Source organism: Pelodiscus sinensis, chromosome 6 (assembly GCF_049634645.1).
Source record: "Pelodiscus sinensis isolate JC-2024 chromosome 6, ASM4963464v1, whole genome shotgun sequence".
Classification (NCBI taxonomy): Eukaryota; Metazoa; Chordata; order Testudines; family Trionychidae; genus Pelodiscus; species Pelodiscus sinensis.
The window spans coordinates 120,067,628-120,091,827 of NC_134716.1; the positions used below are offsets into that span (position 1 = coordinate 120,067,628).

General features: G+C 43.7%; 1 long non-coding RNA gene across 1 annotated transcript in view; it reads right to left on the bottom strand.

Moving 5' to 3' along the window:
* Positions 1 to 13,470: 13,470 nt before the first annotated feature.
* Positions 13,471 to 24,200, bottom strand: part of LOC142829775 (uncharacterized) — a 32,278-nt gene continuing 21,548 nt past the window's right edge. Inside the window, exons 2-3 of the long non-coding RNA XR_012904528.1 lie at positions 21,647 to 21,718; positions 13,471 to 13,593 (exon numbers count right to left, since the gene is read on the bottom strand). This is a non-coding gene — a long non-coding RNA (uncharacterized LOC142829775). The remainder of the gene's footprint in view (positions 13,594 to 21,646; positions 21,719 to 24,200) is intronic.

The window sequence follows — 24,200 nt, forward strand, 5'->3', positions numbered from 1 at the left end:
GGGTAGGAAGCTTATGAAAATGCATGTGGTAGCTGTACTTCTCTATGGGTACGTATAAACTACGGGGGTTTTTCAAAAGGAGATATGCAATTTCGGTACTAATTTGCATATCTTCTGATTACTTTTTCGAAAGCACGTTTTCAAAAGTGAAAGTAGTTTGGATAAGTTTTTTTCAGAAAAAACCCTTTTGCAAAAAAAAGTGTAAATGTCCTTTTTTTAGGGAAGAACGGGTTTTTTCTTTTGAAAAAGGGGTTGGTTTTTTTTGAAAAAAATGCATCCAGACTACTTTCACTTTCAAAAAACTCACTTTCAAAAATGTGATCGGAAAATGGGATTTTGCATATCCTCTTTCGAAATTAAAACGTTGTCTAGACGTACCCTTAGAGTGCTCCTCCAACACAGAACTTACGTCTGTACCTTTGTGTTCAACAGAGGGGAGTAGCCCTCTGTAGATTTAGGCCACCGGAGCCACATAAGATGGTGGAATTCTTTCCCTACATAACAGGTTGTGGAGCCTCATTGTTTCAGCCATTCGAAACTGGCCTCATTTACTGTAGGGATCAATCATGGAATGTTATCTGTGATGACAAACAAACAAAAGGAAGTTATTCTTCATGCTGCGCACCGTCAACCTGTGGAACTCTTTGCCAGAGGATGTTGTGAAGACTAGGACATTAACAGGGTTCCAAACAGGGCTAGATAAATTCCTGGAGGTTAGGTCCATCAATGGCTATTAGCCAGGATGGGTAGGAATGGTGTCCCTAGCATCCATTTGTCTGGAAATGTACGACAGAAGAGGGCTCACGTGATGATTACCTATTGTGTTCACTCCCTCCAGGGCATCTGACATTGGCCACTGTCTGCAGACAGGATACTGGGCTAGATGGACCTTTGGTCTGAACCAGTATGGCCATTCTTATGTTCTTATGGTTAGATGATATAATACTGTAGGTTATTTCAGTCTTTCTGAGAGCCAGATTCTGAGGTCCTTACTCAATCCTTACTCAGACAAGTTCCCACTGACTTCCACGGGAATTTTTACCTAAATCAGTAATGAGTACAAATTGCAGCTTGATATAAAACACATTAAAGTCAAGGGGAAATATCCCATTGACTTCAGTGGTCTTGGACCAGGCCCCATGTGAGCACCTCTGGCTTCTATGAAAGTTGCTTTATAGCCATTTATGTATGAAAATTACATTTTGGTTTCTGGGTATCCGATTGACTGTTTACTCCAAAGAACTCTCAAGTTTCTTGAATAATTTCTGCTAGTGCTTTCTAAAATTACATGGAGAAATCTTTCATCTAATTACCACAGTTTACATATGCAAATGCTGTCAAATTTAATTAGCATGCCTTCCTCCTTGAAATGATAAACAACACTGAAGAAGTATTAGGTGGATTAAATTCTACAGTCATTACATCAACAGCCAAGGAATTGACACTAAAAACATTATATTTGCATATCTCCCTGGTCGATTAAAAAACCTGGTCTTGGTCTGTAATGTAGATTTATATCTGTGAAAAGGAATTTAGCCATCTGCTAGTTACAATCCCACCTTCTCACCATGACCTATATCCTGCTGTATGAATTAGGAATGGAAGAGGAGTAAACATGTCAGGAGGAACATAGCTCCTGAGTAACTGGCTACTCTTGCTCTGCCAGAATTCTCCTGATGGAATAGGATTTGGATATCTATGGCAATTCCTAGCCTGCCATTCCTGTCTTCTCAAACAAATGACTCTGAGACCTCTGATTTGTAAGCAGCTCTGCAGTGCTTCATTTGTGTTATATCAAGCAGTACCTTTCTACACTCCTATGCAGCAGTTGTATATACAGTGTCATGTCGTACAGTCGTGAGAGTCAAGAGATCGTTCCATGCAAAGATCTCTCTTTACCCTGGTCCTGTTACCCCTTCTCCTTCTCTCTCTATCATGTTCTCCTCCTTCCTGATTCTCTGTTACCACCAGGGGGAGAGGGGATCATGACAAGGATCCACATGTGGCACAGTGTGGTCCTCTTCTGCCTTCTCGCACTAGAGAGACCTGCTTAGATCCCACTGGTTAGCAACCCACATCATACTATTAATTTAGGTTCCCTCCCCCGACATCTGTACAGTTCCATGCAGCCATGCTATTGACATCCTGTGAACCCTCAGACCTTAGCCCAGAACCCAAGGTCTCCCTTCCTGGAGGTTTTTCTAGCTCTGGACTAAGGTTGTTGAAATGTGTTTAAATAACCGTGTAACTGCTGAAATTTTTGCTGATACAGAGGGAGCAGAGGGGGAGGAAGGGGAAGGAACGGGATGGTGCACACGGGGAGTTGACTTTTAAGCCCCCTCCCTGCATGTACCAGGACCCTGCATTGTAACCATGAAGGTTAAACCATGAGCTAAGGCTCATCAGCTAATTGTGGACATGGTTACACTTTCACATCCCTGCTCTGGACTCAGCTATCTCTGCACTTCGGCTTGCACTTTCTTCCTATGCTCTTTTCAATCAGTCTTGAGCTGGTGGACTAACAGAGTTTTTAGCTAAATGTGTGTCATTCTCCAATCAACCTTCTCTGGGTGAGCTAATTAGTGCCTGAGTGATCCCAGTGCAGGCTCACCTGTTAAGTCTCTGCATTCTACCACAATGTCACAGAATTTAGTCCCAGAGTGTGCCGACAAGGTACACAACATCTGCCTCTTCTTACCTGAGGTGGTGTGAATCTCATCCCTTGCCCTTCAAGGCTGTGTGTTCCACATACAGTATAGTCGCTATGGACTAAATCAAGAGTTAGGAATGATGCAGGTGGTTTCATCGTGGTCCCTCTAATTAGCTAATTTTTTTCTGACTCTCACTTGCCCCCTGCGCATTATAGTTGTCCATGTTTTACAGACCCACCAAATGCCAACTAAATACTAGCTATGCCGCTGTGCCACTTACATACATTTTCTCACAGTGGGCAACGTAGGCCACTCAGCTCTATGTCACTGCTGAACTTGGCTCTGTGATTTCCTGTGGAATTGCATCCATTTCCTACATTTGGCCCAATGAATCAAGTAAGTGAAAGAGTTCATTTCCACCTGCATTTGTGGCACAGACAATAGGCTGGCCTTTCAGAATGTGAACATAAAAATCCTTTTGAAAAGTCAAGAAACACAACAAGACACTGATTCCAGGGCTGGCATTTGCCAAACATTAAAACCACAGTTGCAAAAGGCACATAACTCTGAGTCAATATCAGCCATATTCTGCACAAAAAGTTGCCTGTTTTGTGCACTGTCTTACCTTGCCGAGATTAGTGAAAGCAATTGGACCACAATGTAAGCAATGCTCACAAAAGATCTTTAGATAACAATCCACTACTTGGTTAACATCCTTTAACCTCTTGATCTTTCCTTCTCTCCTTACCCACCTGTTGAAGTAACAAGTACAGGATTGGTCTCAGATGAGAATTCCTCTCTTGTCATCTAAGGAGGCTTGGGGAATTCAGACATGCTGAACCAGAGTCAACATGTGGGGAGGGCCTCTGGTGTCATGAGCACACCCAAATTTGCTGCTTGACTGGTACTGAGCATGCTTGCTTGAACTGAGCGTGCTCAGTAATATTTGCTGAAGCTGCTGCCCTCACTATTGGAAGTTATGGGTTCATAGAATCCTAGGGTTGGAAGAGACCTCAGGAGGTCATTGAGTCCAACCACTGCTAAAAGCAGGCCCAATCCCAACTAAATCATCCCAGCCAGGGATTTTTCGAACTTGTTAATTCACCCTCTCCAAGGCAGAATTAGAGAAAGAGCCAGCAACACCATTAGTATTTCCATTCTGGTTGGATGACGTAGTCAACTCCAAAACATTTCCCTTAGCGCCAAAAGATACATAATAACAGCTTTATCATGTGTCAAGCATTGCCAATGGCCCAATAATGTACAAGGTACAAAGACAACTCTCGGCACACAAGACACTGCTGAAGATTAGCCTGCCTGGGAGACAGTCTGACTGGCCTGCTTTACAAAAGTGCCCACCATAAGATTTTCTGGTTGTTAAGCCCAGAAGACAGTAAACATCAGAAGGAACAGAGACCAGAGCAAGCTGGAATATTGTGTTCACTTTGAGAATGTGGCAGAAGTGAGTTGGTAGTGGGACTTGGCTGCCAGGTGGGAGGTAGGTTGGTGAACCAGCATTGGGAGGGTGTAAAGAAAAACATGGGGATTGGGTTGGGAGATGACCAGGCCACGGAGGTTGGGACTGTCCACAGAGTATAGAAGGCAGTGCTGCTGCCAGGGTCATTACCCTGGCCTGATGTCCTGCACATGTCACCTCCCTTTCTGAGTCCCCCATCAGCTCCCCCTTCCACACCCAATACAAGCTTTTTAGGCACTTCTTCCAGGCCCATCACACCGGAGCTCTATGCTACCTCGCACCAGATCGCATTGTCAGCTACTCCCTTGGCTCTGCCAGCCTCTGTCACTCCCTTCCCTGCTTCTTTCACAAAGTCATTGCAGATGGTTGCCTTCCTGAAAAAAAAAATCTGAAAAACCACTACCCCAACATCCGTCAGATTCCTTCTTAACACTTGCTTCTGCCTGGATGCCGACAGAAAAGCACTGCCAGCTGGCCACAGGTAGACAGGTGGCCAGTCCAGGTTTGGCTACTGATCTGTTTTAACCTTTGTATTAAACACTAGTCCAATATTTACTCAAGTTACTGTGCCCCTCATTACATATCATCTGAATTTGAGATTGTAAGATCTTTGGACAGAGACTCTTTTACAGGTTGTACCTCGAAAACCCGGGATTCTCTGGTCTTGCAACATCCATGGTCTGGCATGACCATGGATGTTCCAGGACCACAGAGTCCTGGCATGCAAGGAGAAGTGGGGGCCCGGGAGCCAGATTGCAGCTCAGCTGGGCTGGGGAGAGGGGAGCAGGAGCCAGTGCTAGGTTCATCTGGGCTGCAAGGGGGAGGAGCAGGGAGTTGGCACCATGACTCAGCTGGATTGCGGAGGGGGGGAAGGGGACAGGACCTGGCAGGTGGGCTGGGGAGTGGTCAGGAGCTGGCAGGTGGCCCAGCTGTAGTGGGAGCCAGGAAGCCTGGTGGGGGGGTGGTGGTCCAGCAAAGGGGGACCCCGACAGCAGGGGGCCTGAAATTATCTCTCCTGGTCTGGAAAGATCCCTCAGCAGGGATCAGTCAGTTCCCAAGAGTGTCGGACCAGGGAAGTCCAACCTGTACTATATGTCTGTGTGACATATTGGGAGATAACTCTATTTTTGTTATGAATACTAAATACTATGGCTGTGTCTAGACTGGCCAGTTTCTCTGGAAAATCAGCTGCTCTTCCAAAAAAACTTGTCAGCTGTCTACACTGGCCGCTTGAATTTCTGCAAAAGCACTGACTTCCTACTGTAAGAAATCAGTGCTTCTTGCAGAAATACTGTTCTGCTTCTGTTCAGGCAAAAGTCCCGTTTGCATAAAGCTTTTGCGCAAAAGGGCCAGTGTAGACAGCTCAGATTTATTTTCCGCAAAAAAGCCCTGATTGTGAAAATGGCGATCGGGGCTTTTTTTGCGGAAAAGCGTGTCTAAATTGGCGCAGATGCTTTTCCGCAAAAAGTGCTTTTGCAGAAAAGCGTCCGTGCCAATCTAGATGCTCTGTTCCGAAAATGCTTTTAACGGAAAACTTTTCCGTTAAAAGCATTTCTGGAAAATCATGCCAATATAGACGCTGCCCTTGTATTTATCTGTAATGGGCTATGGAGTTTTGCTATGGAGTTAAACCAAAAGGCTACGTCTACATTGGCACCCCTTTCCGGAAAAGGGATGCTAATGTAGACTTCGGAATTGCAAATTCCGCGGGGGATTTAAATATTCCCCGCGGAATTTGCATTTACATGGCTGCCGCTTTTTTCCGGCTTGGGGATAAGCCGGAGAAAAGCACCAGTTTAGACGCGATTCTCCGGAAAATAAGCCCTTTTCCGGAGGATTTCTTATTCCTACTTTCAATATTTAAATCCCCCGTGGAATTTGCAATTCCGAAGTCTACATTAGCATCCCTTTTCCGGAAAGGGGTGCCAATGTAGACACAGCCAAAGAGTATTCATAGGAACCACCCAGGAAAGGCAAAATAATGATACAGATATTATGAGTTCTTAAGAAAACAAGAAGGAAACTGTTAATAGGGGGATGTCTCTCCCTGTTTCCATCCAACCTCAGAACATTTTTCTCTTCCCTAGGCTTAAGCCTAGGATCAAAGGAGGGTACCAAGATTTCACAGAGACAAGCCCGCAGAAAGGGATGCGGAGAAGGAACTGTCAGCTACTACAGGCCGACACAGCCTCGCTGAGAGTCAAGAATCTGTAGTGAGAAAGCAAAGGGTACCCACCCATCCAGGCTAAGTCAGACGAATGGGAGAATGCTAAACATAACTTGGACAGGGTACAGATAGGCCTCTGTGTTAAATCTGTTTCTCTGAGAGCTGTGTAGCCTTTTGGGAAATGTATCACACTTTGTTTTGAAGGAGCTGCCACAAGTTCACGAAAGGAAACTCTTGCAGGATCCAAGCCCATTGGGCCTGGTAAGTGTCACAGTTGGTGACCGTGGAGTGTCACCTGGAGACCTGGTTGCAGAACAATTGGATTGTAGCATCCTATCCCACAGAGAAATGGAGGCACAGGCTTGTCACTTGAAAGAGGTTCACTCTTGGACTAGAAGAGTTCTGAGAAGTATAGTATATTGACAGACCATGACGATTTGCATAGGAACAAGCAGAGACGTACCATGACCTGGTTGGAGTCTCGAGGTGTTACTGACCCTTTGATTTGAAGAAAGAAGATTGTTAGCTACACTGGTCTGTAGAAATAAGGCATAAAAAATTGCAGACCAGGCACTACTCAGTAAAGAACACTAGTTACAAAGGCTTCGATTGTTTTTTCTTCCAGTGGAAGCGAATGGTGCTCCCATGATAACTAACGAATACATTAAACCAAGCTCTGTGGTAGCTGTTTTAATGGCTTTTCCAAAGACATCCAGCTAGAAGTGGGAAGAACAGTACCTGCCTCTCAGAATTGGCTATTCTCATGAGATTCTCAGCCCAATTCTGCTGCCCCACGAGGTTAGATAAAGATAATCTGAGAAGCTGAGCTCAGATGCTTATTTATCACAGCCGAGTGACAGTCTTTTGCACCAGCTCAGAATCTGGTCCCAAAAGGTTGGATATTATCCAGCCACAACCTCCACCAAGTCTTTTCACTAACAATACTCTCCTATATCAGACAGCCCTTTCTCGGGCTTGCTTCATATGTTGAGTTGAGTTTTCCATTATACATAAAAATACACACTTAGGAAAATATTTTTTAGAACAGGCATTCAACAGAGATACATAGGAATTCAAAGCTTGTTTGATTTCCAGAGGACCCTCTTCCCCAGGAAATCACTAACTCGACACTGCTAAGAAACAGAACAATTCCTTTGTTCATCCTGAAAACTGATTTTATATTGTCATAGCAATCTCTTTTTCCAACAGCCCAAACACTCTCCAACTGGGAAACATTATCACCTGAAACATATTTTGTTCTCTGCCTCTGAGTCAAACCTTCAAAGATTTTCATAGGTGACCTCAAAATGAGGTGAAGAAAAAAAGCTGACAGAGGAAGCAAGAAAGTACTAACATCCTGATGAACAACACACAACAGGGGTATAAAAGAGGCAGTACGTAAAATCAAAACTAACAAATACATTGCATTGTTCACTCCAGAGGCCCAGGTTCATTCTCATATCCTGTCTGAGTTAGACATAACAATCAACTACAGTAGGGGAAGAATCCTTGTATTAACCTCTAATTTAATTGGGAGAATATCTGGTGTCTGTGTGTTTACCTCCTTCCCCCCATTGCCATATCTTCAGTTGCTAGGTTCCGGAGCTGAGGTTGTGACATTGAGAAACTAGTTACAATCAAGACTCAAAAATAGGAAGTGCACATGTGATAAGGACACATGACTGTGGATGTTTTTGCAGCCCACATCTGAGTCTGGTCTGGGACTCTTTCCAGGACAGACTGAGGGTATGTCTACACATGCACCCTCTTTCAAGAGAGGGATGCAAATGAAGACATTTGAAATTGCTAATGAAGCTGGGATTTAAATATCCCGCGCTTCATTTGCACAATTGCATTATGGCACTATTTCGAAATACAAAACACGGTGTAGATGTGGTTATTTCAGGAGAACACCCTTCTTCTGAAATAACTGTTAAATATCATTTTATGAGGAATAAGGGGGTATGTCTACACTACCACCCTAGTTCGAACTAGGGTGGTTAATGTAGTCAATTGAAGTTGCAAATGAAGCCCATGATTTAAATATCCCGGGCTTCATTTGCATCTTGCTGGGCGCCGCCATTTTTAAATCCCCGGTAGTTCGGACTCCGTGCCCATGGCTACACGTGGCACGGAGTAGGTAGTTCGAATTAGGCTTTCTAGGTAGTTCGAATTAGGCTCCTTGTGGAACGAGGCGTAACGGTAGTTCAAATTAGAAAGCCTAATTCAAACTACCTACTCCGAGCCACGTGTAGCCGCGGGCACGGAGTCCGAACTACCGGGGATTTAAAAATGGCTGCGCCCGGCAAGATGCAAATGAAGCCCGGAATATTTAAATCCCGGGTTTCATTTGCAACTTCGATTGACTACATTAACCACCCTAGTTCGAACTAGGGTGGTAGCGTAGCCATACCCAGGGTTATTTCAGAAGAAGGTTGTTCTCCCGAAGTAACCGCATCTACACCATGTTTTATATTTTGAAATAGCGCTATTTTGAAATAGCACCATAATGTGAGTATGCAAATGAAGTGCATTATATTTAAATCCCGGCTTCATTTGCAATTTCAAATGTCTTCATTTGCATCTCTCTCTTGAAAGAGGGTGCAAGTGTAGACATACCCGGTAAGGGTGCGTCTATACTGCACCGTTATTTCTAGATAACTAGTGTTATTTCAAAATAACAATATGAGTGTCTACACAGCCATTCCATTATTTCAAAATAATTTCCAAATAACGCACAGTTTATTCTGAAATCTGTAAACCTCGTTCTATAAGGAATAGTGCCTGTTCCTAAATAAGGTGTGTGTAGATGCTCCACTGCTGCTATTTCAACATAGAATGGCCCTGCTGAGGGGCTAAGTTATTCCTCCCCAGTGCCTCATGGGGCTCTAAATCAAGATAGCATGTCTACATTAGGGAATTTTGCCTCGGACTAATTTTGAGGCTTCCTTACAGTGTAGAAGTGCTATTTTGAAATAAGCTATTTTGGAATAACTGTTCCAGAATAGCTTATTTTGAAATAAATGTGCAGTGTATACATAGAGATTTCAGTGATTCTGACAATAACAGGGTGCATTCAGAAATAGGGCATCTCCTTCTGGCTACTCTGGGAATCGGCTCCTTCCAGGTCTGAGACCCACTTCCATTCATGCACCACGTAGCCTGCCTCTCTCTGCATGACTCGGGTTTTTTTTTTCTCTTTGTGGCTTGGCATGTGGACACATCATTATGTGTTTTCCTTTTTTTGTGATAGTCTTCAAATCTACCAGCCTAGGGCTATGTCTACACTGCAGGCTTCTTGCGCAAGAACTTTTTGCGGAAGAGATCTTCACATCAGAGCACGTATGCTTTTTCCGATACGGGTTTCTTGCATAAGAACCCCCTGTTGGCCGCTGACACTCGCCTTTTTGCGCAAAAGCTCTTGCGCAAAAAGGCTTATTCCTCGTAGAAAGAGAAATAATTCTTGTGCACAAAGCCCTGTCCTCTGACAATCTACCGTACATTTTCTTGCCCAAAAATGTGCTGGTAATGTGGACGCTCTGCGAGTTTTTGTGCAAAAATGCCTGGTTTTGTGCATAAACTCTGCAGTGTAGACGTAGCCTAAATGTGCCACTTCCCCACCAGGCATTAGGGGAATCCAGGCCCACTCTCTGCTTACACTGCAGCAAGGTTCCAGATCAGGGACCCTCTAAGCAGCAGCCCCCAAGGTCTGCAACATCCCAGCTTGCTGCCATTTTTCTGAGCCTTTTCCTGCAACCCTCCCTCAGACTTCTGCTTTACCACCCCGGAGTAAACTTTTCCTCCTGGGCCTGGATCCCCAGGGTTTCTCCTCTTTCACTGGGTTTACTTCTTCCCATCTCTAGTGCCCAGAGAGAGGCTGCAGATTTTCTCATTGTAGCCCTTTTTGGCTGCCAACTTCCTGGCTTAACACTTGCCCTGTCTGGATTCCTTCATCAATTCAATTACTTAGGACAACTAATTCCTTTCAGCTGGCTAAATGGCCCCTTTACAGCTTCTTTAAGCACTGACACTGGTACCAGATGGAGCCATGACATGAAGAAATGGACAAACCAAATAGCATAGATAGAAGCTTTCAACATCATTCTTCCGCTCTACTCTGCGCTGGTTAGGCCTCAATTGGAGTATTGTGTCCAGTTCTGGGCACCACATTTCAAGAAAGATGTGGAGAAATTGGAGAGGGTCCAGAGAAGAGCAACGAGAATGATTAAAGGTCTAGAGAACATGACCTATGAGGGAAGGCTGAAGGAATTGGGTTTGTTTAGTTTAGAAAAGAGAAGATTGACGGGGGACATGATAGCCGTTTTCAGGTATCTAAAAGGGTGTCATAAGGAGGAGGGAGAAAACATGTTCATCTTGGCCTCTGAGGATAGAACAAGAAGCAATGGGCTTACACTGCAGCAAGGGAGGTTTAGTTTGGACATTAGGAAAAAGTTTCTAACTGTCAGAGTGATCAAACACTGGAATAAATTGCCCAGGGAGGTTGTGGAATCTCCATCTCTGGAGATATTTAAGAGTAGGTTAGATAAATGTCTATCAGGGATGGTCTAGACAGTATTTGGTCCTGCCATGAGGGCAGGGGATTGGACTCAATGACTTCTCGAGGTCCCTTCCAGTCCCAGTATTCTATGATTCTATCAGAGCAGATTCACTTTAAGTTTCCAGAAAAAGATTTGTTTTATTGTACAAGGCCAGTTCACATTCCTATTGTCCCGCCTAGTTTAGAATGGCTAGAAATTCAGAGGCATTTTTCCTAGGATTTATTTTCCACATTCCTGCAAAGGGGTCTGCAAAAGTGGACCCTTTACTGCATGTGCTGTCTGGTTGAAATCAGTGTAGTTCACTGTGACTAACATGAATGAATTGCAGGACCATGTCTGTAGATGGCACACATAGTTTTTAGATGGAAAATTTGCTTTGGGGATGCAATGCTTTTTAAGGGTAGCTGTTAAGTTCTTGTTCACCTTTTCACTTAATTTCTGTGGAAAACAGGGGTCTTGCACTAATGCAAATGCCATTTTTCCCACCACGGTTGGAAAATACTGATTTATTCTTGCCATCACCCTCTATATCCTTTAAAAATCCTTCTCCAATACCAACAAAGATGCTTCAAATTGTCCCTCTTCTTGTTAAACTGAGAATCTGACTTGTTTCCATAAGCAGTTATTTTAACTATTCTAGTTTCCTTTTTCCTGGGAGGCCTCCAGTATTTCTTTCCATTTTCTGAGTGCTTTGTTAAATTATAATCACCCTGGCCTCCAGAATTGTTATGTTTTTCCATGCACAAACAAGGGCCTTCAGTCAGAATATGTGTATTTTAGATTAAGAGAATAAAAGTAAAGTCTACTGAGAAAGCATACCAAGCACTTAGTTAAAACCAAAATGGCTGCTCCTTTCTGCAGAAAGCCAGGTCTGTAGAGAATGGAAGAGACCAGCATAGGAAAAGCATTATACACACCAGCTGCATAGTGTAATGCCACTATGTAGGTCTGAAAGAAAGAGGCACAAAGCAATAACATATTGATTAAACCAAGTGGGTGAGGTATTTTTAAATCAGTTTCTTTTGTGGGTTTTTTCTAGCTTTCAAGAGTCCTTCTTTGGGTCTGGAAAAAGTAACCAGAGTGTCACAGCTAATACAAGCTGAAACAGATTGTTAAGAAAAAGGAGGTAACACAAGTTGCAGGAAACCACTTAAAATGAAGTGGACAAGTCACATTTCTGCAGTCATAGGACAAAGGAGAGTTAGTAGATTACAAATTGCTGTAATGACCCGTGAAGCCAATGTCTCTGTTGAGATCCTGATTTTCACTGCTTAGAGTTATGAATTTAAGGTCCCAGGTTGATCTTTGGAAGGCATTGGGCACAGCACTGCAAACACCGATTAAACCCAAGTCACACATTCTTTTCTCTGGGATTTTCACATTACAGTAATAAGAAACAGTCAGTTTTTAACTTCGATCATGAGCACATTTCCAGTATATTGGTCTTTTTGCAACCAAAAAAATCATGCAGTCCCATTGCCCATCTCCACAAAACACTTTTTCTTTTCTGCTGACCCATCAGGCCACCCTAGTAGTGTAAAGGAACTAAAACAAAGGAGAAAATATCCATGTGGAATACTCCTTACATAGAGGATTTACTTTGTGGGTCTCTTCCCAAAACTGCTTTACCATCCACAAAGAAAATGAAATGGAACACATGTTTTTCTGGCTATTTTCTGCTTTCCATGGTTCATAGGGCCAGGCTTCCTATTCTAGAGAAGGATTGTCACAAGCATCTACCAGCATTCAAGTTCTTGTCTGGTCACCATTTGTAAAACCTTCCCAGCCAGAAGGCTTGAATCTAGTTCTCAGCATTAGCAGCCTAGATTTTGCCCATTAGAGCTCAAGGGACCCCTTTAGGATAATGTATAGAGGCTGCTAAGTTGTTTATTTGGAAGGAGAACCAACTCTGCTAGATACTGTGTATCATCCTTTCATTTCCCCTTGATTTCCTCCATGAGCTCTGACTCTGTTTTGCTTCATAGAAGCCCCCAAACACCTCTCTGTTGCATGGTGGCCATTTCAAGAGACCCCTAGGACAGACATTTTGTTCCTTGCCAGGAGGAACACACCTTTTCATGTTTACTCTCCAAGCTGGCTTGCCTCTTGTTTTTCAGATACATAGTCTCCTCCCCCAAGTACTCCTTTGCACCTGACTTTGTTGCAGTCTATGGAACATACCATCAGATGTTTAAATCAACATACATCCACTGAAATAAGCCAGCAAAATGTGCTACTGATGTACATCAGCATTTTACTCTGGAAGCCCAGCTCAAAGCCAGTATTTCTTCCTTTCTTTGTATCAGGGTGATTCAGTGCCAGCTTTTCTAATGGACCAATAAGGGAACCTCAGTCCTCTCATTTCTCTAGGGTTCCAAATAAGAGACCCTGTATTAAGTAACCAAGGTCTGCTTCCTCAGACTCCTATTGACTCATTCCAACTTCAGCCTTCCATCTAGCCCTTTCCCATAGACCTCCCCTCAGCTAACTCTATAGCTGCCTCTCTTTAGGACTTTCCTGAACACTAAAAACCTGAGAAGAATTTCAGTTTTCCTCCTCCCTTTAGTGCTCTTCTCAGTTGGTCTGCTTCCCTTTATGTTCATCACCCAGGTGAACTTTATCTTCAGCTGAGCATGGCCCATCTCCCAGATGGAACCAAGTGCACTCATTGCTCTGTGTCTCCAGTTTATTGTTCATTACCTGTGTGGTCCACATACTCCTTCACATGGCTTCCTGAGTCTGGAAAAAAAATAGATGAAAAATATCAGGTGGAGTTTTTTGCACTGAATATGTTTGGCAACCAGTAAGAGGAGCAGAAAACAAATAAACCCTCCCAGTGGCTGCCTCAGCTACAGCCCCACTGTAGTTGGTGGTGATATTTGTTGTCAAGAAACTGTTCTTGATAACTGTAGAGTCAAAAGCTACTGGGTAAAATATCAGTTCCATGGAAATTGATAGGAGTTTTTTTATTGACTTCAATGGGGCCAGGATTCTCCTGCCCCTAGTGTATAGATGTCCATGAATCCTTTAAGATGACGTGACTGGATTGAAAAAACCCTTCCCACCATGACTTGTGACAAACCTGTTGTACCTGGAAATTCTGGTTGGCATGCAATTCAGCCCATCACAAATAATGTATGAATGTGAGAATGAAACAGTTTTAAGATGCAGCATAAGAGATTCCGTGCAGCCAAAGACTTTTGTAATGTGCTCTCTTAATAAGTTTGGTCTGTTTCATTATCAAAGGCTTTCATTGGCGCTAGAGTGAAATTTGAAAAGCCTTGAAACAGTTCTCATACATCTGATTAAAATTAAATTGTCTTTCTAATGAGCTGAGGAGCTCAGCTGAGCTGGTAGTAACGAGGTGTTATTTGTGCACATGACAGCTCTACAATTCCACTGCAACTGCAGCCCTTTTTGGCAACTCTTGTGACTGTGCACAGAATGTCCGGTGCCTATCCCACTAAGGTCAGAGCAATCTTGGATAGGCAAGGAGCATAAATTACCTCTGATCTCTAGAGGTGGTTTTTCCAAGAAGAGTCAGTACCTCCACAAATATTGCCTTTGGCAAGCCCCTTCCATTGAACGCCAAATTAGTTGATAGATATTGAAATATTAACTAGTAACTCTAATGGAGTCTTCTAGGTTATTGGGAAAGGGGCATTAAGCCCAGAGTTGCTCAACTTCTCTTTAAGGGTGTCTTGTTGGTCTAGGGGCATGATTCTCACTTAGCCTGTACGCGATCCTGAGTTCAACTCCTGGACAAGCCCTAACCCTGCTTCCTGTGCCCTTGTACTTCGAACTCAGGGGCTAATCTTGTAGATCCCATGGTGTAAGGGTCAGGACTCTGAATCCTGCAGTCTGAGGTCAACTTTCAGTGGGACTTGTGGGTGCTGTGCTGGTTTGCTACAGAGTCCTCCCACTTGAAGTGCTTTGGCTTCCATGCCCTTAAGGTTCACCAGAGAGACTGTGGGCTACGCTTCAAAGGTTGCTTGTTGGTCTAGGTGTCTCACTTGTAGGATGTGAGGGAATCTCAGGTTCAAGCCTTGGCCATGAGGCTTGGAGCATAGTAAATAGATGAAATAATACGCGGGATTATATCCTGGGGTATGTGTAATGCAGGCAATCCATAGGAGACAGCAATGGCACAGGATTCCCAAACTACAATTTCATCAGGCATGGAAATGGTTCAGACTGATACTGGTTAAATTCAAACTGGTCTGAAACAAAACTTCAATATCTTCACCCCAATTCAATATCTTTTCAGAATTTTTTGATTCTGCAGAAAGTTTGCTATTCTGACCTATTGTCCTGACTTGGAATGAAAACAAATGTGGAATTCTGTTCAATCAACACCAGAGTTCAGAGTCCGGTGCCCAAATTCATTCAACATAAAACTGGAGGAGTTATGCTGATGTCAGTGGAATTTTTCCAGATCCGGAGTGGTGTAACTCAGAGCAGATTTTGGCCCCAAGACAGAATCAGATATTTTTTGACCAGATATTTAAAAGAAAAGAAATGATGCTGATCAGGAGATTAATCATGCCGGTTGCTGTTTATTTTGGAATCAAAGAAGGTCTCCAATGGGGTAGCCAGAACTAGCAAAACTTGTATTTAATTTCCAATTCTTACTGTCAAAACAATCTTCTTTCGTAGCAAGCCCAGTCATGACAGCTACTTGGCAGCCATTGGAGATGATCATGCTTTGGTTCATGCTGGTGATGCAAAGTGAACAACCCTCTGTGGTCCCCAGTGCAGAATTCTTTGAACTGCTCACAAAAAACCCCTCATTCCCAGGTGATATGGTTTCAACTATCCAAATCTTTTTTGTATCAAACAAGGCAAGGCCCGCTCTCATGAGTCCAGATCTTGTACCACTTCCCATTCTTATCCTATCAGGAGTGTCATTGTGGATTCTAGATGACATCCTTTGAATATTGTTTAGATTTCAGCTTGTATTTACATGTGCCCCAGGGCTGCCTTAAAGCCTTTTTGCTTCACACCCTGGAAGAATGTAGCTGGGTCATTGGTAACAGCAAGGTTCCAAAATTTAGGATGACACGATGAATCTTCCAGAAGGTTCTCAGCCCTCTTAATAAGCATTGGTCCTACAATTGAGAGGTACTTTTGTTTCCATTATAAAATTCTCGGTTTCTGTTATTCCTCTCCAGCTCATCTGATAAAGTGGGTTATACCCATGAAGCTCATGATGCTCTATATATTTTTGTTAGTCTCTAAGGGCACATGTATACTTCTGAAAGGTCGACATTCCAAAGGTTGATCTTCTGGCGTTTGATTTACCGGGTCTATTATAGACCCTAAATAGACTGCTGAAGGCAGCTCCCACCAGCATCTGGTACTCCTCCTTTTTTGAGGAGTAAGGGAAGCTGACAGGAGCATTTGGATGCCTCCAAAGCTCAGGTTAAGGTAGGCTGGTATAAGTTGCATATCTTAAAGCCAGGGGAGGCCAACCTGTGGCTCGCAAGCTGCATGTGGCTCTTCTTTGCCAAAAGTGCAGTTTGCGAAGCTGCTCCTGTGCTCTTCCCAAAACTGCACCCGCTCCCCCGGCTTCCCTGTGCTCACCGGGTCAGTGATTCAAAATGGCACCCAAGATGGCAGCCATCAATAGGAGCCTGATATGGCCAAAAAGCCTAAATTTGTTTCTTAAAGGGGCAGCCTACTTTTTTTTTTCTCAACAATTCTGGTGCAGCTCTTTTCATTTTTTCCACCACTGTTTCGGCTCTCTTTGTTAAATGGATTGGCCACTCCTGTCGTAAGCCAATCTTCCTGGTCTAGTGTAGACCAGGCCTAAGGTGCCACAGGATTACTCATTGTTTTTAAAGTTACGGTTAACCCTCTGAAACTTCAAGAAGAAATGCAGCATTTCTGAAATGATGAGCTGAAGCACAGCTAAAATTCTTAAGCTGCTCCCAGGGAGCAAAGACTATTTTGTGTTTAGTTTTTAAAATTGCAAATGGCCTGTTTCAAGACTCGATTGTTACTTACAGCAAAGAGCTGTCAGAAAGCTTCAGAATTAAATTTTCAGAAGCTCCTAAGTCATTTCAATGCATACGTTTTATCAATGTCACGTAGGTACTTTTGAAAATCCCATCTTTGTCTACATTTGGACAATATCTCATCAATCTCTGGGTTACTGAGTGTTATTCCCAAAGGATTCAAAAGAGTTCAGCACTGCACCCCAGTGATTGTGGAGTTGGAGTTTGTGATCTGCCTTTTCAAAAGAGGTGGGGAATGGATGAAGAAGATGGTGCATGCAAGATCAACTTGGATACATAGTTCATGTGGCTTATAAGTTAGCTGAGAATGTGAAATCAATGCAGGTCTTTCAAGAGAGGGTAATGCCAACATATTTGTTTGCCTGGGAGAGAAAGTAAGTTTAATGTTCTGAACAGACTGGAGAATAGCTGTGAAGAATATATGGTACTAGAGAAGGAAGGAAGCTTCAATAATTAAGGTGTAAAGTGATATATGTTTCAATTAGTGATTCAACAGAGTGAGCAGACTATTGGCAGACATGGAATATTTTGCAGAAGCAACAATAGGCCATCTTCTCCTCAGCTAGTGTAGATCAATATAGCTCTATTGACTTTGAACAGGTTCTCAGAGGACAGGTTTGCAGGTGCCATATATCTGCATGAGTCTGTTGCAACCAGTTGAGAATTTGCTCTACAGATTTTTGTGGAAATAGACTAATTTGCTCCAGCTGTAAAAATGTAACCGGGGAAATGAAAAAAACCCACCATGGGTAAATCAAGGGTGACTCCTAAATTATGTACCCGAGAAACAAATGGCAGGCCAGCATTTTTAAGGAAACCAAAAACAAGCACTTGACAAAGCTTTTTTTTCCCCCTTGTGGGAGGATGTCTGTCCTGGTGACATGTGGCTGAAGAGACACAAACCAGAGCTTGATGCTGATGTGTTGAGATAGTTGAAGAGAGACTCACAGGAGGGCTGGTGATTTTGACAGAGAGAAAGTTTTAGGTGTCATTGGCATAAAAATGGCAGCAAAAGTTAAATTGTTGTGGAAGAACGTACAGTATGTCAAGAGAAGATAGAGGGGTCCAAAACAGCCTGGGGGGAAAAGTGGCCTGGTCTCTGAGGTGCAGCTGTCATGAAGGAATTGAGGTTAGACCATTCACAATCAGCAGAAGCGGGAGCGAGGGCACAAACATAGGTGGCATTTAGGACATGGGCAGCAGAGACCGGGAAGAGGGAGACAAATAGCCATCACTCAGTCACTTTTTAAACAGAGGGCCACAAATGCCATCCACTTTTGAGACACTGAACACAGTAAAGGTGCTGTGAGGGAGGAGGGTACTCAGTCTTCCTCTCCTTCTCCACCAGAGCTGGGTGGTGCAATAGCAGAGTCCACAACCAGGACAAATTTAATGAATAGAGCTGTTACCTGGTGCATCAGGCCACTTCATGTTGAGCTGTCTTTCTTGCTTCCCTCAAACACACACACTTTTGCAGTCATACTGGCATGAATGTTTAAGCAGACGAGTGTGGTCAATAGTGCTAAACACTGCACAGATATCAACAAGAATGAACAATGAAGTCCTGCTTTGGGCAGGGGCTGGACTTGATGACCTCCTGAGGTCTCTTCCAGCTCTGTGATTCTATGATTAATGAAGAAGTCTTGTTTGGTGCATTAGAAGAGTGGACAACGGTTCTTTCCATGCTATATTGGATGAAGGAGCCAAACGGGAGTGGTTATGAGATGACAGAAGAGATGAGAAATTATGCGTCATTTCAGTGGCACAGGGAGATTACTAGTAGTGGGGGTGCTGAAAGCTCTCTGGCTACCCTCCCACCGCACTGAGGCTGGGACCAGGGCTCTGTCTCTGGGAAAGGGGGAGCTCACACGGAGTAAGGGAGGGAGGCCATAGCTGGGAGCTGGTGTGGAGCCAGGAGCAGAGCGCTAGGCAGGGGCCAGGACTTCGTGCCTATGCCTAATTTCTACATTGAGGTAATGATAACAGTAAGAAGTATTATATAGTATTGCACATGTTCAAAGCACACTCCAGACATTAACTAACTGCTTCTGACAACACTGTGAGGTGAGGGGGTTAATCTTAGCAGCCCGATTTTGCGGAGATTGGAAAAAAATGGATTTAAGGCAGTAGTTATGAAAGGTGGTGGCTCCAAGGCTGGGTTTGTGGCAAAGTGGTATCAGAGCTGTACCCTGTTGTTTGGTGTAATGAGGTAACAGTGAAGCTATTTACTGGTGAAGTCAGATATTACATGGTCTTACTATGTGGTTACAACAAAAACTGCAGTGATATGCTAGTCATGGGAACTGAAACCTAAATAAACAAGCTGGTCACAACAAGGATGCATGCATCTGACCAAGTGGTTTTTACCCATGAAAACTTATACTCAAATAAATCTGTTAGTCTTTAAGGTGCCTGTTAGTCTTTAAGGTGACCCCTCAAAGTTTTCACAGACACAGACTAACACAGCCACCTCTCTGAAGATGGCCACAATATTTATGAGACTATTTGCTATGGCAAATCCATCCACCTTAAGGTGTGCCTGCCTGGGGAACTCAGAAAAATTAATCCAACTAAACTAGAAGTGAGATCTTAAAGTGGATAGTTTAAACCACATTAAATCCATGTGTGGTTGTTCTTATTCAGAAGTAAATTGGCCTTAATTCAGTTAAGCTTAATTCAACTTCTAAAGTGAATTAAGCTAAACAGAAATATGGCCCCTTTAATTTTAAATAAGAATGTCCAAAGGGGGGCAATTCTTTCTCATTTCCATGAACAGGAAGAGGGGAAGAAAAGAAGATTTTCTCATGCAGGTGAGTGGAAACGGAAAAGAATTAATATAAAAAAGGAGAAGAAAATACTAATAAACAATGAAGAGAAAAATATGATCATTATAGTAATTAGCAGTCTGTTGCAAATTTAGGGCTAGATTCAGATCCCCTTACATTAATAGTGAGCTTAACCACAAGCTGAGCCAGTGAGACCATTAGTGGTGCACATGTGAGCAGAAGTATCAAAATCCGGTTCTTAGAAAATAAAAGGATTCAGTTGAAATGTTACCACAGAAGACACAGTAGACAGCAATACAAGAAATAGCTACAGTACTATCTAATTTCTCTTCTTTGCTTCTTAAGGAACAATAAACTTCTTAGGCATCCATTAACAGGAGTATTATGAGCAAGACACAAGGAGTCGTTCTTCCACCCTACTCTGTGCTGATTAGGCCTCAATTGGAGTAGTGTGTCCAGTTCTGGGCACCACATTTCAAAAAAGACGTGGAGAATTGGGGAAGGTCAAAAAGGAGGGAGAAAAACTGTTCTCCTTGGCCTCTGATGATAGGACAAGAAGCAGTGAACTTGAATTGCAGCAAGGGAGGTTTAGGCTGGACATTAGGAAAAACTTCCTAACTGTCAGGATGGTTAAATATTGGAATAAAGTGCCTAGGGGTGTTGTGGAATCTCCATCACTGGAGATATTTAGTTTAGGAATAGTCTAGACAGTTCTTGGTCCTGTCGTTAGGGCAGGGGACTGAAGTCAATGACCTCTCAAGGTCCCTTTCAGTTCTATGATTCTATGAGCCATGTAAATACCAGAAAAAAAGGATATAGTTTGGTCAGACATATGGCTGGAGAGATGAGTCATTTGGAAAGACAGAATCTTAGGTCCTCCTCTGTTCTTCGAATTTTCTCCAACACTTCATGAAAGTTGTATAAGCTTCAGAAGGATCACTTCTGTTCTCCTTACGTTTTGCCACATGAGCATGCTTCAGCCAACCCACATGGAATCCAAGGTAATAGTAGAAAATTGCCTCAGATGTATTGGTTTTGAAGACCCAAGAGCAAATTAACACTTGATTTTCACATGATTTTCATTTGTTTTGACTAAAACCTGAAAATTTGTCTTGGAGACAGACATTTCTCACAAAAATTTCTGTTTGGGAAAAAATTCATTTTTGGAAAAAACAAAAACAAAACTCAAACTACCTTGTGACTAATGAAAAATGTTGGCCAGCTCTAAATAGGAAACTTGACAAAGGAGGTTGAGTGGGGAAGGGAAGAGACATGTGAAGTTTATTGGTCTTCATAGGTAGAGAGTTCAAGACACAGACAGCATCTCATGGACTATTTTAGCTGGCTGACTTTTTTCCCTCCAACAATCAGAATTCCTAGCTGATCTGAAGTTGGAAAGTTAGACTAAAAATTCACAGTTGAAAAACCACCCGTGAGCTTGCTAGCATGTCTAAATCTGAAGCTCATATCATATTTTCAAACATGTCTCATATTTCAACCTACATCTGCAGACATCAATTGCAGCCACAGATTCTGACCCTTCTACACATTTCAGGACACAAACTTCCTCTGTAAGAAATTAGAGTTAAATGTTTTCCTGCTCCCAAGACCCAGGGTGTCTAGTAGTTGAGTGAGTAAAGGTTGTAGCTATGGTTTGTTGTTAACATGAAGAAGAGACGAAATAATATGATTTTGGCGTATGATTCCTGCGTATAAACTCCGTGTTGCTGTTATCACACTACCACTAGGTTCTCCAATCTTCTATTAAAATATCAATAGTATTTCTGAAGGGCTTAAATTGAGCAGTGATTTTATTTAAGGCTGAACCTATAAACCACTTTTCGTCGAAGAATCTCTTGTTGCTAAAAATGAAAGCCATTCAAACGAGCCGTGATTGAAACAGGGACAGGGAAGGGGAAAAAAATCAATAGACCGTTTTCTAGGGTACTATCTCTGCTTTTGAAAAGCGACCATTAATAACATGCTTACAGTAAAAGCAGCTGCTTGTTCAAAGTGCATTGAAGGGTGAGCTGAAAGGATGACTTTCTGTATGCAGCCTCCCTGGAGAGAGAGAAAGAGAGAGAGTTTGCAGAGATTTCATAAAAGCAACCTCAGAATCCGGACAAAGCCTTTACTAGAAATTTTAAATATTCTTAGCTAATAGTGAATTATAAAATGCAGGGCTGAAATGCCTTCCAAAAAGTACCACTTTATGAAAGGGTGATGTGGGTCAATGCACGAGCCATCATTCTCAACACCATTTACAGAAAATAAAAGTTGTTTCACATTTCTGTATCTGATTATAGTGATGAAGATGGTCAAAAGTGATGGCAAGTTCCTGTGGAGCTCCACAGTGCTATGCAGTACTGTGGACTAAATCCTGAATTCTCTCTCACTCAAGACATCTCCATGAAGTCAGTGAAAGTTTTGCCAGAATAAGGACTGTTTAAAAATGAAGAGTGAAACTGATCCTGTGTTTTGGCTCTCGGCACAGGATGAATTTCACCCTCACACACAGATGGCAGGGTGGTAAATAAGTCAAATATATGCCACAAATTGCTGGAATTTCCTTCTGAAATTATCTGAAAACATAATAACGTAGGAAATACTGTAACATTTTTACATGTCAGACTGGAGTTCCAGTAGTGCCCAATTAGTGAGACTTTGAAGGATTCGATTTTTATTGGGAAATGTCAATTTCACTGTAGACCCAACGAATCAACAAAAACATTTAAATTGGTAAATTGAATTTACAGAGAGGCAAAGTAAGAAAAATGCTCTGGGAAACATGGACACTCCAGTGCTGCACTATCCAACAAGTTCTAAAGCAGTACCCACTATAGTGGCCACTGCTCTAGAGAACTAGCCACATTTAACTGGCCAGATAGCCACATGTAGCTAGTGGCTAGCGTGTTGGACACCATGGCCATAGTGGATGGCTTTGCCATGATGAACTTCCCCAAGGGTATGTCTACACTACAAAGTAAGTTCGAACTAATAGACGTTAGTTTGAATTAACTTTCATAGGCGCTAAACTAGCGCTCCGTTAGTTCGAATTTAATTCGAACTAACGGAGCGCTTAGTTCGAACTAGGTAATCGTCATTCCACGAGGATTAAGCCTAGTTTGAATTTACTAGTTCGAATTAAGGGCTGTGTAGCCCCTTAATTCGAACTAGTGGGAGGCTAGCCCTCCCCAGCTTTCCCTGGTGGCCACTCTGGCCAACACCAGGGAAACTCTACTGCCCCCCTCCTGGCCCTGGACTCCTTAAAGGGGCACGGGCTGGCTACAGTGCCCGTGCCAGGTGCAAGCCTGCCAGCACCCAGCCAGCAGACCCTGCACCTGGCGCGGCTCGAGCCACCCACCCGATGCCCCCCAGCCCTCTCCCTCTTTCCGAGACAAGGCTGGTGGCTCCCGGGAGCTTGCCCAGGACCGCAAGAGGCGGGCACCCGCCTGGGCTAGTGCGGACATCGTGGACCTCGTCCACGACCTCTGCACTAGGCACAGGAAGGTGGCCGGCTAGGGCAGGAGAGCTGCCAGCCTGGCCACCCAGGAGAAGGTGTGTGTGAAAATCAAGAGGGTCCAGTGAGACCCCCGACCCTGAGCCCTGAGCTTACAATGACCGTCCTGGGTCAGACCAAAGGTCCATCTAGCCCAGTAGCCTGTCTGCCGACAGCGGCCAACCCTAGGGACCCTGGAGGGGATGGACCAAAGACAGTCACCAAGCCATTTGTCTCTTGCCATCCCTCTCCAGCCTTCCACAAACCTTGGGCAGGGACACCACTCCTACCCCCTGGCTAATACCACTCCATGGACCCAACCTCCATGACTTGATCTCACTTCTCTTTATACTCTGTCCTAGTTCTAGCCTTCACAGCCTCCTGCACCAAGGAGTTCCACAGGTTGACTCTTTGCTTTGTGAAGAACAACTTTCTGTTACTAGTTTGAAGCCTGCTACCCATTCCTTTCCTTTGGTGTCCTCTAGTCCTTCTTTATGGGAACTAATGAAGAACTTTTCTGTATGCACCCTCTCCACCCAACTCCTGCTTTTAGAGACCTCTATCCTGTCCCCCCTCCGTCTCCTCTTTTCTAATCTGAGAAGTCCCAGTCTCTTTAGCCTCTCTTCATATGGGACCTGTTCCCAACCCCTGATCATTGTAGTTGCCCTCCCCTCTCCCAGCCTCTCTCTTCCCCTCTCCCACCTCCTTTTCCCAGTCTCCCCCAGTTTTGTTCAATAAAGACAGATTCTATTTTTGAACACAATTGTCCTTTATTTTGTACATCAGGAAGGGGGGCTAGGGAAGGGTAAGTGGAAGGAGGTGAGGGAGGAATGGGGTAATCAGGAGCAAGGGGAGGGAGGAGTGCTGGCAAGGAAGGTGCGGTGGGGGAGGGGTAGACACCCGACCCATGCCGAGAGCTTGAGGCATGAAGGAGGAACTCACCGGCGGGGTGGTCGCGGCCCAGGGAGGGGTCGCGGAGCCCGTGAGCAGGCGCGTTTAGGGGTAAACCCCCACCTGCTACCATTGGGACCTGAGCTCCTGGTG